Below are 14,981 nucleotides of genomic sequence, written 5' to 3'. Positions count from 1 at the left end.
CCCTGCGGATACTGAGCTGCAGGCTGGGGTTTGTGTAGCGTGTGCATGTTTGTGTTTCTCTGTGCGTATGTACCTCCATCAAGCATAGCACATCTGCTCCTACTCAGATGCCACCACCTGATGTCTAAATGATAGAAAGGACAGGAGGGTGTGTGTGCATATTTTCTTTGTGCTTTGGGGTTGGGAATGGGGATGGATTTCTCCCTGGGGAGCCATACAAAACAGGTGTTGAGATGTAAAACTCCATTTGGACTAGACCTTTGCATTTCTAGCCCAAATCTCCATTTTTGGCTTCTTCTCCCATCCCATACTAAATCTTTACATGCCCTTCCCCACACGCTCACTAATGCCACGGTACGAGCACGCATGCTGCCATATTCTTTATGCCTTAGGCTTCTTCTCCTCCCACACTTGCAGTTGTGTAGATTCTGACCTGCAAGTCTTCCTGGGGAAAATCTTATGCAGTTTCCTCATTTAAAACAAACGGAAACCTGAACCTGCGTTGGGGGTGTCATTTGTACAAGGACGTGGGTACAGTTAGTGGTCAGAGAGAGTGGAATTCTAGGGGGTGAGATCTGACCTACTGATGCAGGCTAAGCAGAGTCCCATTGCCCAAAACCCTGCCACAGAGACACAGCCCTTTGTGTGTAAAGTCCCGTGAATCCAGGAGCCCTCCTCTTTCAGGGTCCATACCTCAGTGAGTAACCCAATAAACCATTTCCAATCGTTACTGATCTAATGTGAATTGGCCTGTTAGGAATTAACACACCCGTTACCTAGTCCATCTCTGAGGAAATTATGGGGCCATGGGTTTCAGACCCATAACTTACAGGCTTTGCAGTCAGTTAGGAAGTGCTCATTCTGATACTTATTTGCTGTGTTTTTTTGCCGCATCACTTAACCTCTCTAAGCCTCCCCAGCTTTCCTTATAAGATGAAGAAAAAAAACATTTACCTTATATGACAACCCTGAATATTTAAATCAGGTAGTATGCAAAACTCTTAGCATTGTCTTATAAGTGCTAAGGAATGGGGTGCATTTTTCTTTTTTCACAAGGTTAAATGTCTATAAGTGGAAGAGGGAGTTTGATGGGGAATGGGCCCCTTGTTGCTGGAAGTATTCAAGCAGACGATAGATCATTCCTTCCCGGGGCACACCCAGTGCAGAGCTGGTCATGTGGTCGGCACTCAGGGAATATTTGTGTGATGTACGTGTCGTGGGCTTTTTCATCCTACCTGCTCCTCTGCGCCCTTTGCCCACACTGTTGATCCCATGATCACTCTTTCAATGGGAAGTCTTCTGGGATTTGCGTCATATACTTGGGAACCTGTCTTCTCTCCTGGGCTCCTTCTGCCTCCTGACTGCTGCTGCCCCAGACACCCCGACAGCGTAGTCTTTTTCTTCTTCAGTAGACCCTGCACCATGGAGGACAAACACGAATGCTTCCCAGGGCCGGGTAGGTAAGATAAACGGATAAGTGGGCCAAGTATAAGGCAAAGGAGAAGAGCTGAGGTTGAGGACAACCAAAGAGCCTAAGTTCCTTCTACAGGGGCAGCCGATTGCTGCCAAGGGGGGATGTCAGACAAAGGTTGCCAGATCATTTTACCTTTTAAGAGGATCCCAATTTCAAAGATTAGCAACCAATTCATAAAAAGCAACCGTGGCAAGAACTGCTGCTTCCCTGGAAGCATTGCCTGTTGAGGAAAGCAGGAAGTTGTTTTTGCACTGCTGAGATAAATTTACCTTTTTGATATGCTAAGGTATTTTTATCCACATGTAGGAGTAATTTGCCAAATGCCACTTCATTGTCCTAGACTGGAATGCTTAATTGCACCTAATATATTGTATACCATTACATCGAGGAGGGAATTGTAGATTTTTAAGCCTTGTGCGAATTTAAAAAAAAATAAAGTTAATGATGCCAGTAATTTCTGCATTAAACCGTTAAAGTGAACCAGCATAATCAATATTTGCTCTTTTGGTTGACCAGGGGTTACTGGGGAGTAGTGTCCCTTTTTTCTGCATGCAAAAATTGAAAAGAAAGTCAAGACTCCATGTAGAGACATACTAGCCAAACATTCTCACAACCGCAGCGAGTCTGCCTAATCTTCAGATTCTAAAAGTGGTGAAACCTGATTTTCCTATTATCATTTTTTCCTTTATCCCATGTCTGTTTCATTGATTGGAAGCACTCACGTTCGTTGACTTCAAGTACTCAGTTTCACAGTGTTCAAATAACCTGTAACTTGGTTTCTAGATTTGGGTTTATAAATAATTACTGTCTGTAGTAATAGCAGAACAGCTGAGAGGGAATATATTTTGATCCTCATTTTCATCATTGTTTATTCCAGAGTTAAAACATTGATAACATAAAAGAACAAAATTTCAATGACAGAAAAGGGGAATGCTTTTTTTTTTTTTTGCAGTACGTGGGCCTCTCACTGTTGTGGCCTCTCCCGTTGCGGAGCACAGGCTCCGGACACGCAGGCTCAGTGGCCATGGATCACGGGCCCAGCCGCTCCACAGCATGTGGGATCCTCCCGGACCAGGGCATGAACCCGCATCCCCTGCATCGGCAGGCGGACTCTCAACCACTGCCCCACCAGGGAAGCCCAGGGAATGCTTTTTAACAATTCTTAGGGTCAGTAAAATTTCAAAGACTGATGTGCTAGTAGGTGTTAGCTGGATGGTCTTAGTGGGACAAAATGAGTTAAAAAACATAAGATTTGGAATTATGCACTCCTGGATTTGAATTCTGATTCTGCCACTAAATATGTGTGTGATTTTGGAACTTTTCCTTAATGACCCTGAGTCTCAATTTTGTCTGTGGGAAGAAAGTTTTGTGAATATGTTACAAGGGGTTAGATGTGATGGAGCAAATTGGTCTCTGGTGCTGCAGGAACCAACACTGGGGGATGCGAAGGGCCAGGTGGCCGAGAGATGGACAGGGCAGCCCCTGGGCAACCTCTCTCCATGGGCCTTGAACATGGGGAATGGCCACAGACTCTTTCAGGCTTTTGACAAGTTGAGTACCCTTCTTTAATTCCTGTAGAAATGGTAAGGGATCCCTTGAGGTGGGAGCCCTGGGAATTTGGTGTGTCTGAGGCAGCAGTAGATCCCTTATGACTCTTCTGGGAGCTAGTATCTGTGTCCTTCTGCTGACACCTGCTCTTTCATTGCTTGGAAAGTTTTCCTTTCTACCTCATTCAACATTTGATGACGAATGACCCCACTATGAGCAGGAACTGTGGTTCCTTTTTTTTATTTGCGGTACATGGGCCTCTCACTGCTGTGGCCTCTCCCGTTGTGGAGCACAGACTCCGGACGCGCAGGCTCAGCGGCCATGGCTTACGGGCCCAGCCGCTCCGCGGCATGTGGGATCCTCCCGGACTGGGGCACGAACCCGTGTCCCCTGCGTCGGCAGGTGGACTCTCAACCACTGTGCCACCAGGGAAGCCCTGTGGTCCCTTTTCTCCACTTCTCCTCTGCACCGTCTCAGTCAGGGCACAGGAGAGTGCTTAGCAGCTGTTTCGGTTTGAATAAGAAAAGACTAGAGCTTTCTTGGTGCTGCTTCCTCTGACCACCACTCCCCGACCCACACACTCGTCACCATTTGTCCCTCTGTGTCATCAGCGTGGCCTGTTTCTCTACCTCTCGGGGATCACTGGGTTTTGTGGTTATCTGTTGTCTGACACCCTCTGCTGGATTGGAGCTCCTGGGGAGCCAGAGCTGCTCTTATTAGAGTCTGTGTCCCCTTCCTCCAGAAGTTTCCTTCTTCATAGTCGGCATCTCAAGTATTTGCTATTGAGTTTTGGTGAACCAAAAGTCCAAAGGGTTAGGTTCAATAGATGATCTCTCAGAGTCCAAAATAGTCTCCCCAGTCCCTTGAAAACCCTTTCCTTTTTAGTATCTTTTCTTTCTGGTTTTTCCGTGTCCTGGAATGGAGGCTTAGCCTCAACCACTTTCCTAATGCAGCCACAGCCCCACCTTCCCCTCTCTCCACAGCGTCAGACCGAGGCCTCAAAAGGGTTAACAGGCTACCCTGGGAAGGATGGGCATTTCCCTGGGGCAGAGACTTTGGGCAATGGTGGTCCAGCACATCTCATCACCAATGGCCCTCACTCCCTTCTTGTCACTTCAGTCTTGGTGCAGAGGCGTGGCTGGTGGGGAACAGGCCTCAGTGGAGTTCCCAGCATGCCTTCCTTCTAAAGGGGAATTGTCCATCTCACAGCAACCTAGATTTTACTCTGAGATATCCAAGGAGACTCTGATCAGGTTCACCAGAGCTTCCTGAGGCATTGTGTCACTCCTTTGTTATTTTGTGAAAATGGGGATGGAGCTGAGACCAGTTTGTAATTTTCTTATTGATTTGTGAGGACTGTTGAGTCGGTGAGCAAGGGAACTTTGGGGTTATTAAGTTAGTGTCCCCCTTGAATTTGGGAAAGCAATGTATTTCCTTGAAATAGTCATGATCATTAAATAAAAACCAACCTATATACAAGGGAGGTAAAAACTAATTTTGGAGATGCCATTTTATTGTTTTCACCAACTTTTACAATTCAACATCAGAGGCATGTCAGCAGTGCAGACAGATCCAGTGTCAACTGGCATATACCTAACTCTGCACATAATGATTTACAACATTTAGAGAAGGAATTAGACTTTTGCTTAATTGAAGATGAAGTTTTGAGGCTTGCAATGTTTATAGCCTCATGAATCACTTTGTCATGATTGTCTTCTGACAAAGTAACTTATATTTAACTCATAATCCTGTGGCTTGAAAAGGTACTTTTTCACAAGAAAGAATAAACACACAGTCACTCTTAATCATTCACTCGCTCATTCAACAAACATGTATCAAGCATCGTGCCAGGCACTGTGCAAGTCTTTGAATTAGGTACAGTGGATAATAAAACAGGCATAATTCTTGCCCTTGTGTAGCTATTTAGTATAAAAGAAAGACATTAAATAAAACACAAATGACTATATAAATAAAATTTGTGATAAAAATGCTATGAAGGGAAAGTATATGTACTCAGAATGGTAGACACTAAAAACGAATGTGAAAGTATCCAGGAGCAGATTTCAGGTAAGTAGGAAAGAACTGGGCAAAAGGATGTTCCTTCCCTTTTGCTCTGTCATCTCCGTGTTGTCAGTTCCATGTATGCATGAAACCCTTTTCACGTCTCCAGCACAGACCCCATCACCTTGTATTCAGGTCACCTGCCTGTCCTTCCTTCTAGATCATGAACTCCTAGAGCCAAGATAAGGACTGTGTTGTATTCATCTTGAATTCAGCGAGTCTTATAGGGCCGGCATGCACAGCTGCTCAATTCAATGGACTGAAACTTAAAAGTTTAGGGGAGTATTGAAATAAGTATGCCCAACCGTCCATAGAGCAAGCATGCATCTAATCACAACATTAATTTACCATCTTGGGTCACAGATTTGCCCATTTAGTCATGTTAAGTTCCTTGGAAAAGCACAGGGTTGTGTCCAGTGAAAGCCAATACTGCCATCATTATCCCAGCGTAAGAAACGATGGCCAGGGAGCTGACCACAGTGTACTGTGATGGCATTCTAGAGCCTGTACGCCACTCATGCTTAATCTTGGGGGGGTCACTGAAGTTATCAAGGGGCACAGCTAATAGGAATCAAGGGAGTTGTCGTTGTAGTCACTCAACAGCTGGACTCAGATTTCTGAGGCTATCGTGTGGCCAGGCTACATCAGTTCTGTTTCCTGATCTGCTGAATGAGAAGGGTGAGTAAATCATTTTTAAAGGCAGTTTGGTATCATAAAGACTACTGGACTTGGCCTCAGAAAAGATGAATTCAAAGCCTCAGATCTATCCTATGTGAGCTCTGCGAACTTAACTGTTACTTTACCTTCCCGAGATTTAGTTATCTCATCTGTCAAAAGAGGGTAGAAAATACATACTGTATGTATTATACAGTCTTTTTATTTTGGTGAGAATCAGATGAAATAGTAAATTTAAAAGCATTTTGTTAATTGAACATAGGATATCAATTTCAAGATATTTTCCCCTACTCTCACAGAGAACCGTTCTCTTTTCTCTGCCACCAAATTATTTTTTTTTGAAATTCCCAATTCATAGTAAAGGGCCTGAAGAGTAGCAGGTGCTAAATCACTGCTTGCTGCATGAGAGAATTCATAAAGAGCTCATGATACATTTGCAAAGCAGCTGTTTGGGATTAGTGGGAATTTCTGGGGCCCCATGAAGCTGCAGGGCTCAATCCACAGGTGAAAAACACGACTGCGTGTCCTTGCTAACCATTCCAAAAACAACAGAGAGCGTGCCCACTCTGAGGCCGGAATCAGGGCCATTCATTTCAATCAAGCCTGTGCTACAACAGCATGGCGGGACCCGGCCTGTGCTGTGGAGAATGAGAAGATTCTAGAACTGATTCCACTGCTTCCTTAGCTGTGAGATGATTGCCAAATTAAAACACAAAACTCACAAACTCCACGACTAACTCAGCAGCCACAACCTAAGTAACATTTCTGGACTGAATATTGATTCATTACACTATGTCGTATGTAACTTTGAATTACAGAACTGGAATGTTTGCAACTTAAAAAAAAGTTTATAATTAACTTACATTTTACTGAATATAACTAAAAGTTTTATGATAAAATATAGCTTACTCCTTATGTCATCTCATCTCGTATTTAGAGAAAATTGTTTTCCATTTTTTTGCTTTTTCTGAAACTTCAGCAAATTTTTATATGCCTACTATCTTTTGATTAATCAGTCTTTGATGTTATCTATCTAATTCCTGTTATGGAAGATGAAAATTTAATTCTCTTATACCATTTTATTTTCTTATATCATTCCCTCCCGTTCTCTCCCCAATCATCTCAAATTGCAATTTTGAAAATTTTGTTTAAATCAATATGCAGTGTTCTTATTGGGCTATGCAAATATTACTCATACCTGAGCACTGTAGTGTATCGTGGTTACATTTCCTTTATGCTTTTCCTGAAGTTAACAACTGTTTATCATTTCTTTAGATTGTTATATGCTTTGCTCACTGTTTCCATATCTTCCTCTTTATACCATTCCTGCAAGGTCAGTCATATCAAGGAAGTTATCAGTTCATATTTTCTCTCTAGGAGTCCCTCCGGAAGAACTGCATTCTCTTTTTGTCAGATGGCTCTCTAGAAAAGCTGCACGACTCTTGTCCTGGACTTCCCGTCGTAGTCATCCTCAGAACCCCCTTCTCTTGAGGAGGATTCTTGAGTTCTGAATCTCATGTCTTTTTTTCTGTCTCCTTTACTTTTTTGGGTATATTTTCCAGCTGCTTCATCAGGTTAAAAGTATGGCTGCCCTCTATGTCTGTGAACAGGTGTTAGCTTGGGATCTCCCTTCACCACCATTCTGGAGAACCATTTTTCTTCTCTCAGGTTGGATTTCCTCTTTTCTGTATCGCATGTTTTCCTTTTTCTTACTTCATTCCCTTGTTTCACTTTCTTCAACAGTTTCCAGAGGAAGCAGCTATGGTGGGTACATTTTTTGAGACCTAACATGCCTGGAAATGACTTTGATTATATAAAGTCTAGGTTGGAAATAGTTTTCCTTCAGAAATTCGAAGGCATTATTCATTGTTGTTTGGGGTTCCCTTTTCCTTTTGGGAAATCTGAAGCCATTCTGCTTTGCACCTGGGTGCAAACACTGGGTGCTTGGGCAGGGTTTGTCAACTAGTGTGGCTGGGCATTTCTTGGAGAACCCTTGGTGTCAGTACTTCTAGGTGTTTCTTCTTAGGCTGGCTGGATGTTTTTGAGAAGACTTAGAATCTCCTGGCTGGAGAGGGAGGTCCAGCTCTCACAGACACACAATCTTGAGGGAGAGCTGGGGTCTCGGAGGGTCATGCTCAGTAGGCTTCTCTCCACACAGATTTCTTGTTTTGTAAAGGTGCCTCTGCCATCCCAGGATCCTCTCTTTCACCATCTTCAGAGAGTAAAATCCTCCAACCTTCCACGGGGGAAATAGAGCAGTTGCTCAGGGGCATGCGGAGGCGGGTACAGGGTCCAGTGAATTATTGAACCTTCGGAGGATTCTTGGTGTAGATTAATTTAGGTTTTATCTTTCCTGGCTGCAGTCTCAAGATTTGGCTTTCTTGGATCTGCTAAGTCAGTTGTTTCTCATCTGTTGGCTTTCCAGCTATCAAAACGTGGACTTCTCTCCTATTCTCCCCAATTTTGCAGGTTTATGTCTCTTAATATATATAAAACTAAATGTAGTTTTAGATGAGGAATGGGAAAAGGCAGAAATAGATATGCATATGTTCAACTCACAATTTTTACTTACAAGAAATAATCATTTTTATGAGTGTCTTTTATCTAATTTCTTATTCTAAGAGCAATGATAACATCTGCTTAAAACATCTTCAGCTGTGAAGGTTTTGGGGGAGAAAAATAATGTACTCCACTGTAGCAATTTCCAAGAAGGCCAATCCTAGGACAGCAGAATAGAAACAGCTATCAGTTATTGAATTACCGTGGTAAGTCCAATGCTATCTTAGCTGACTTACACATATTGTATGCAGTACCCTGGATGTTCAGGTTTTTAAATTTGTTTTGGTTTTTCCATTGCAGATGAAGGATCAGGAAGGAAGAGCATTTAACAAAATTCACCCAGGACACTCAGTTGGTGAGAAGTGAGTTGGGTTGATATCCAGAACTCGATTCAAAGACTTCTCCTTGGATTCCATCTGACTTTTCCATGTGTTAATGGATGTATCATATAGGTAACTAAATAAAACAGTGCATTTGGGTTTCTCTGGTGGTGCAGTGGTTAAGAATCCTCCTGCCAATGCAGAGGACATGGGTTCGAGCCCTGGTCTGGGAAGATCCCAAATGCCATGGAGCAACTAAGCCTGTGCACCACAACTACTGAGCCTGAACTCTAGAGCCCGCGGGCCACAACTACTGAGCCTGCGCACCACAATTACTGAAGCCCGAGTGCCTAGAGCCTGTGCCCTACAACAAGAGAAGCCACCGCAATGAGAAGCCCGCACACCGCAACAGAGAGTAGCCCCCGCTCACCGCAACTAGAGAAAACCCGCGCACAGCAACGAAGACCCAATGCAGCCAAAAATAAATAAATAAATAAATAATAATAAAACAGTGTATTAAGAGGAGCGATAAGAGAAAGATGACATCAAATAAGTAACTGATTGAGGATGTAACTGGAACAAAGCCATGACCAGAATGAAGAAAAAGGGTAATGATGTCTTCCATCTGTGCCCAGAAAGAGAGTACCTTTCTAGTTCTGTTATATTAAACCTAACCTAGAGCCAGCACTGAATTAAAGTTCTTCAGTGACAGATGAACTTTGAAGAGAAAGCTCTTAAAACCAGTTGTTTTTAAACATCCATAAAACAGGTTGACTTTCCCCGAAGCTCCTGAGGATGAAATCAGTACCTGCTGATTACTTCACTGGGAGCAAATGAACTTTATATTTAACAGACTGTGGCCGACGTGAGCACCACTTGGTCTGATTCAGTGAAGAACAGAATTCAACTTAGGCTTTCTTTACTGAGTGTTAACAAAGTTACCTCAGTCCATGGAAAACGTACTCTTGTTTTTCCTTTGGTTTCCTGACTCGCTGCCATTCAGGACAAAAACCCTGGAGTGTAAGAGTTGTAGTACGGAGTCTGCCATTGGATAGGGCTTATTTCGAGTTCCTATTTGACTGTTTCCAAGGAATTAACCTTGAGCAAATTATTGGCCTTCTTCTCTTTATTTATTTCCTCATCAGAAAAAAGTGGTCAAGTTAGCATTATTTTATACATGGGCTTGTTTTGAGGATTAAGTGTTTTGCAAAGTGCTTGGTATAATACCCTGCTTTATAATAATATTATTTGTATTTATTCTTCTAGTAATTTATTATTCGATGTATGATGGGTAAGGTGATAGAAGCTGAGTATTCGAAGAAAAATTATACTAATTTCAAGCAGGTGGAGAAGCTTGTGGACGAGATGGAGTAGAAATAGCTCATTGTAATAGTTTCTGGGAAGCTTATCTCTACTAACAACTTACGGTGCTATCTATAGGCCACTAACTTCTTTCACATTTATATATTCAGCCTAGATCTTTCCTCTAAAAGGAAAGCTCCCCCTCTACATAGCCAACTCCCTACTCACGGCTGGATCTCTCAAGGACATCTCAAACACAACATACCAGATAGCACATTTATAATCTCTTCTAGACCTGGTCCCCTTATACCTTTCCTGTCTTCATGATACAGGCACTACCTCCCAGTTGTAAAAGCTAGGAATCTAGGAATTAACCTTGAAATATTTTGATTTATTATTTACTCATATCTAATTATAAAAAGAGTCCAAATTTAATTCCAAATCATACTCAAAATCTATTCATTAATTGTTTTTGTCTATTGCCAATGCCCTGATAAAATCTTCCCATCTCACCTGTATTTCTATTAGAACGAGTGTACCAGCATCTTACCATGGTACCCTCTAATTCATTTTCTGTGTTGCAGCATAAAAACACTTCTGTGTTTTTCCACTGCTTTTAAGAAAGAAACCAAATTTCTTAACAGCCGGTATGGCCCTGCTGACTCTGTTGCTGCCCATCCTTCTGAGTCTTATTTTCCACTTTCTTCCCTCTTTGCTGCTCTGGGCTCCTTTTAGTTATGCTAATGTGCTGGGTCCTTCTCACCACAGGGTCTCTGAACACACCATTTCGACTTTTTGGAAAGATCTTGACCTGCTACTTTGTCTAATTAACTCTACTTCATCTTCAGACAGCAGCTCAAGTGTCATTTTCTCAGAAAAATACTTCCTAGACTTCCTATGCTTGTCATAAGATGTCCTAGAAAATTTATTTTTCTTCAGAGCATTTATCTATATGAAAGATAATCACCTATTTCTTACTATCAGTATTTGATTAACCTCTCTCACTAGTCAATGGAGGCAGAATGTTTTATTCACCGTTATATTCCTAGAGGTGAGGACAGAGGCTAACACAAATTAAGCACTCAATAAATATTTATGCCATGAGTGCATGGACTGTAACATCCACGAGAGGTAGGGCTGAGCTTACTTCCTTCCCTGTATCCACAGCCCAGCACAGTTAGGTGCTCAGTAAATATGTGCTTAAGTGGATGAATGAGGGAACGATTAAGTGAAAGAATGGAATGCTTTGGTAAAGACAACGTTGGGCCACATAGGGAAGCGACCCAGCTGAGAGGAGAGGGGAAGGCGAGCAGGATGCCTCCCCAGAGGTGAGGCTAACAGATCAGCTGGTGCCTGGAGCACACCAACAAAGAGAAGAGGAGACAAGAACAAAGGAGACATGGGGGATCCTGAACACCCCGCTTGGTCAGGGAGGAGGGTGTGAGAAAGGGAAGGTGTCTACGAGCCTGCTCCAAGGAGGACCCAGAAGAAATGAAAATTAATCCTCCATGAGAAGGTCTGACAATAGCAAGGATGAGTCAGAAAGGAAACGGGCAGCAGTAACCTCCTCTGTGTATGGATGACACACATCTGAGCTCTGAGCTCCTGGGTGTTAGATCAAAACAGAGATTAGACTGAGCTGAGAATGGGGCCAAGACCGGCACTGAAGCAAGCAGGGGAGTTGTAACTGAGCTAATGTGATTAGTGTGAATGGATAAATATGAATGGGTAGAAAGAAGGACAGGCCTCAGGCTTATAAAATCAAGACAGAACTTGGTGCCAAATACGCATAAGTGTTTAATACCCGTTTCAGCCTGGGCAGTCAAAACAAGAGTCAGAAAGCCAACTTCCCTGGCACCCTCTGGGATGGGCTGGAAGTCCAGTTCACCCTCAGAACTGCCCTCGAAAAAGGCTGAGAAGCCCAGCATGCTATCCTGCTCACACAGACACAGGAAGCCTTGTCCTCACAGGACATCCATCTTTCCTCCTCCCAGGTCTGCCTCCTGTTCTATGGGACCACTGTCCATGCTGGCCAAAGGTACCAACAGGTCAGGGATGAGACAGCTGATGCTGCTTCCATTGCTGGTGCCTGCTGGCTGACCTCTCAGTTGCCCTTTCTGTTACCGAGTCCAAACTCATTCTGCTCACCATAGGAAAATAAATCAGGAGACGAAGTGTTGGCGCAAGGACTAATGACTTTATTCAGAAAGCCAGAGACGGAGAAGGTGGTGGACCACCGTCCCAAAGAGCCATCTCACCCGTCAGGATTCAGCCTTCTTTTATACGAAAAGGGGAGGTGGTGTGGTTGCTTGTTGCCAATGTCATGGTGTCAGAATCCTTTGTTCTTGAAGCTGTCCATGCGGGTCAAATCACAATGTTCTTGTAAACTCCAGCAAGACAAATGTTATTCTCTGTTCTGCAACTTTTTAATCTCTAAATGAATGGAAAAGTGTTATACCCTTAAAGGTCAGAGGCTTTTGAATGGGCTGTCCTTTATATTTCAGGCTATAGGCAACTTTCTTAACTCAAAGAAGTAGAATACAAAGGTTAAAATAAAAGAAACAGATCTAATATGGAGTTAGATCTGTTCTTTCCTATTACATTTCCTCTGCCTTCCAGATTTCTGCTGGCCCAAGACTCAAGCAGCCGTGGTCCTTCTGTGCCCCATCAAGATTCCCCAGTGGCCCTGGGGTGGGACGGGCATCACCTATTTTTGTCCCACCACACAGTCTACAAGCAGGCCTGCCTAGTGTCCTTAATGTCTCAATCTTTAACCACAGAGATTTTACTCCGTTCTTTCAGTTTTTAGCACACAGCTCCTTTTCCAAGGATCCAGATGTGAGTTCATGGCATATGGACCTGAGAAGAATGAAGGGTAGCTAGTGAGTTTGACTCAGAATCGCTCCTCTCTTCCATTCTGGGGTGTCTTTCTCGTATTAGGATTATAAACTCATCTTCAGTTGAAATGAGTTCTTCCCCAGGCAGTTGTCTTTATTGCTAACAGAGCCTTTACACTTTGTCCAGGTGTGATTGGATTCAAAGACACATGCAGTTTCAACTGCAAATATGAATGTGCATGATGCTTTTGGTAATGACTTAATTCAATTCAGGAGGAGGAAATATGCTCTTTTTTTAAGGGGAATTCAAGCATAGTACTTTACAGGTCTATCATGTTTTATAGCATGTAAAGCCCTATCTATATATCTACATCACTATCTATAACTATACCTCTACCTCTACATCTACCTCTACCTATATCTATATCTATCTACATCGGAGATATAGATAGATAGATACATCTATATATAGATATATAGAGATATAGAGAGAGTCACCTTTAAAAGGGTGTCCCTGTACTTCAGCAGAGGGATTCTCTTAAACATACAGGCCACAGCAAGAGATGTCTCTATGTCAGAATCACCAATGGTTTTCCATCTCTCTTAGAATAAAGCCCCAAATCTTTGTACCTGCCTAAGAGGCTCTGTATAATCTGGCCTTGGCTACCTCTCGGCCTCACCAAATATTATGCTCCCTTCTCTCTAAGCCACCTGGACTGTTTTCAGTTCCCCTATGAAGCCTGCTGTCAGCTGCTTCCTGGAATGTTCCTCCACACTTGACTTCCTCCTGCTCACTCTTAGAAAGGCCTTCACTAGGTCAAGTATCTCTCTCCCACATTCTTCTAGAACCCTCTAGTTTCTTTTGTCACTTTACACAGTTGTAAATTGATTCTATACTATTTGTCATTGTTTGCTTAGCATTCAATTTCACTGCCATCCTCTAAGTCCCAGGAGGTGGGGATCAAGAATGTTTTTAGATTCCTAGGACCTAGAAAGACACTTGACACAAAGTTGGGATTCAAGGAATACTTCCTGACTGGTTTTCTGCCTTACCCCTTGTCAGCCCCTGCTGACTCTGTGACAGATTCTCCAGCCAGCCCCTGGGAGGATTTTCTTCTTTGTTGTGTTGACTCAGCATCTGACCCCTCTGGACCTCTGCCTTCACCTTAGTTTAACTTCCTGGGTTTAACCACCTGTCCACACTCTCCACGATGCTTGGGCTTCCCAGCCCTGTCTTCATCTTTGCTTTGCTCCTACATGTGGGGACCTCATGTGTGTCTGAGCTAGGTAAGGCCTTGGGTACCACTCCTCCTCCTGGGTTAGTAGCATTTACTTCTTGCCATTCCTCTCTGATCTGTAACCTGAGAGGTAGAGAGATGGACAGCAGCTTAAGATTCCCTTGGCCAAGAAAGTTAACTTAGAAAAAGTTCCCGGCTTGAGGCAGAGCTGCTGATGCTGCAAACGGTGAAATTTCCAACATCATTGAGTAGATATTAAAATATTTTAGACATGTATCTTGGACATCCAGCCATTGTCCATCAAATAAGACTGGTCCTGAGTTAGGAGTGTGGGATAAAAAGTGAGGGACGTACAAAGTATTGTGACAACCGGAAATAGTAACCACCATGGGCTTTATGTATGTCATCTCATTTCCTCCTCATGAAAGATGAGGGATTATTACTCTCATTTTATAGTTCCTCAGGCTTACGAAGAATGCGGGACTTTGCCAAGATTATGTTTCCAGTGAGAGGCAGAGCCGGTGTTCACTCATGTCCACTGCATTTAATTTAGATCCTCCCACCTGTAAAGGTGAGTGGTGGAAGGACACAGGGTCTCAGGCCCACGCCACTGACTTAACAGGGTCCCAATCCTGTCCCATCACAGGGCAGTGTGCTCAGCCTCGTCCGTCAGTGACCACGTGCAAATTAAAACCACAGTGAAAGCACCAGAGTGGAAAGAAAACACTTCTAACAAAATCCAGTACCTCAGACCTCGTGGAGCAGTGATGTCTATCTTACCAGCTGTCTGGGTGCACGTTGGCACGATCACTGGGGGGCTTTCTGGAATTGTCTAGAAAGCTGACGAGCAACTCCTTTCTGGGTACCTGCCCAGAGACTGGTGCACATGTCCAAGGAAACAGGAACAAAGATGTTCACAGAAGCACGTGACACACTGGGAGTGCCGTGTCCATCAGTAAAGCTGTGT

The sequence above is a fragment of the Tursiops truncatus genome, chromosome 14 (genome assembly GCF_011762595.2).
Source record: "Tursiops truncatus isolate mTurTru1 chromosome 14, mTurTru1.mat.Y, whole genome shotgun sequence".
Taxonomy (NCBI): Eukaryota; Metazoa; Chordata; class Mammalia; order Artiodactyla; family Delphinidae; genus Tursiops; species Tursiops truncatus.
Note: the sequence above shows the minus strand (reverse complement) of the source record.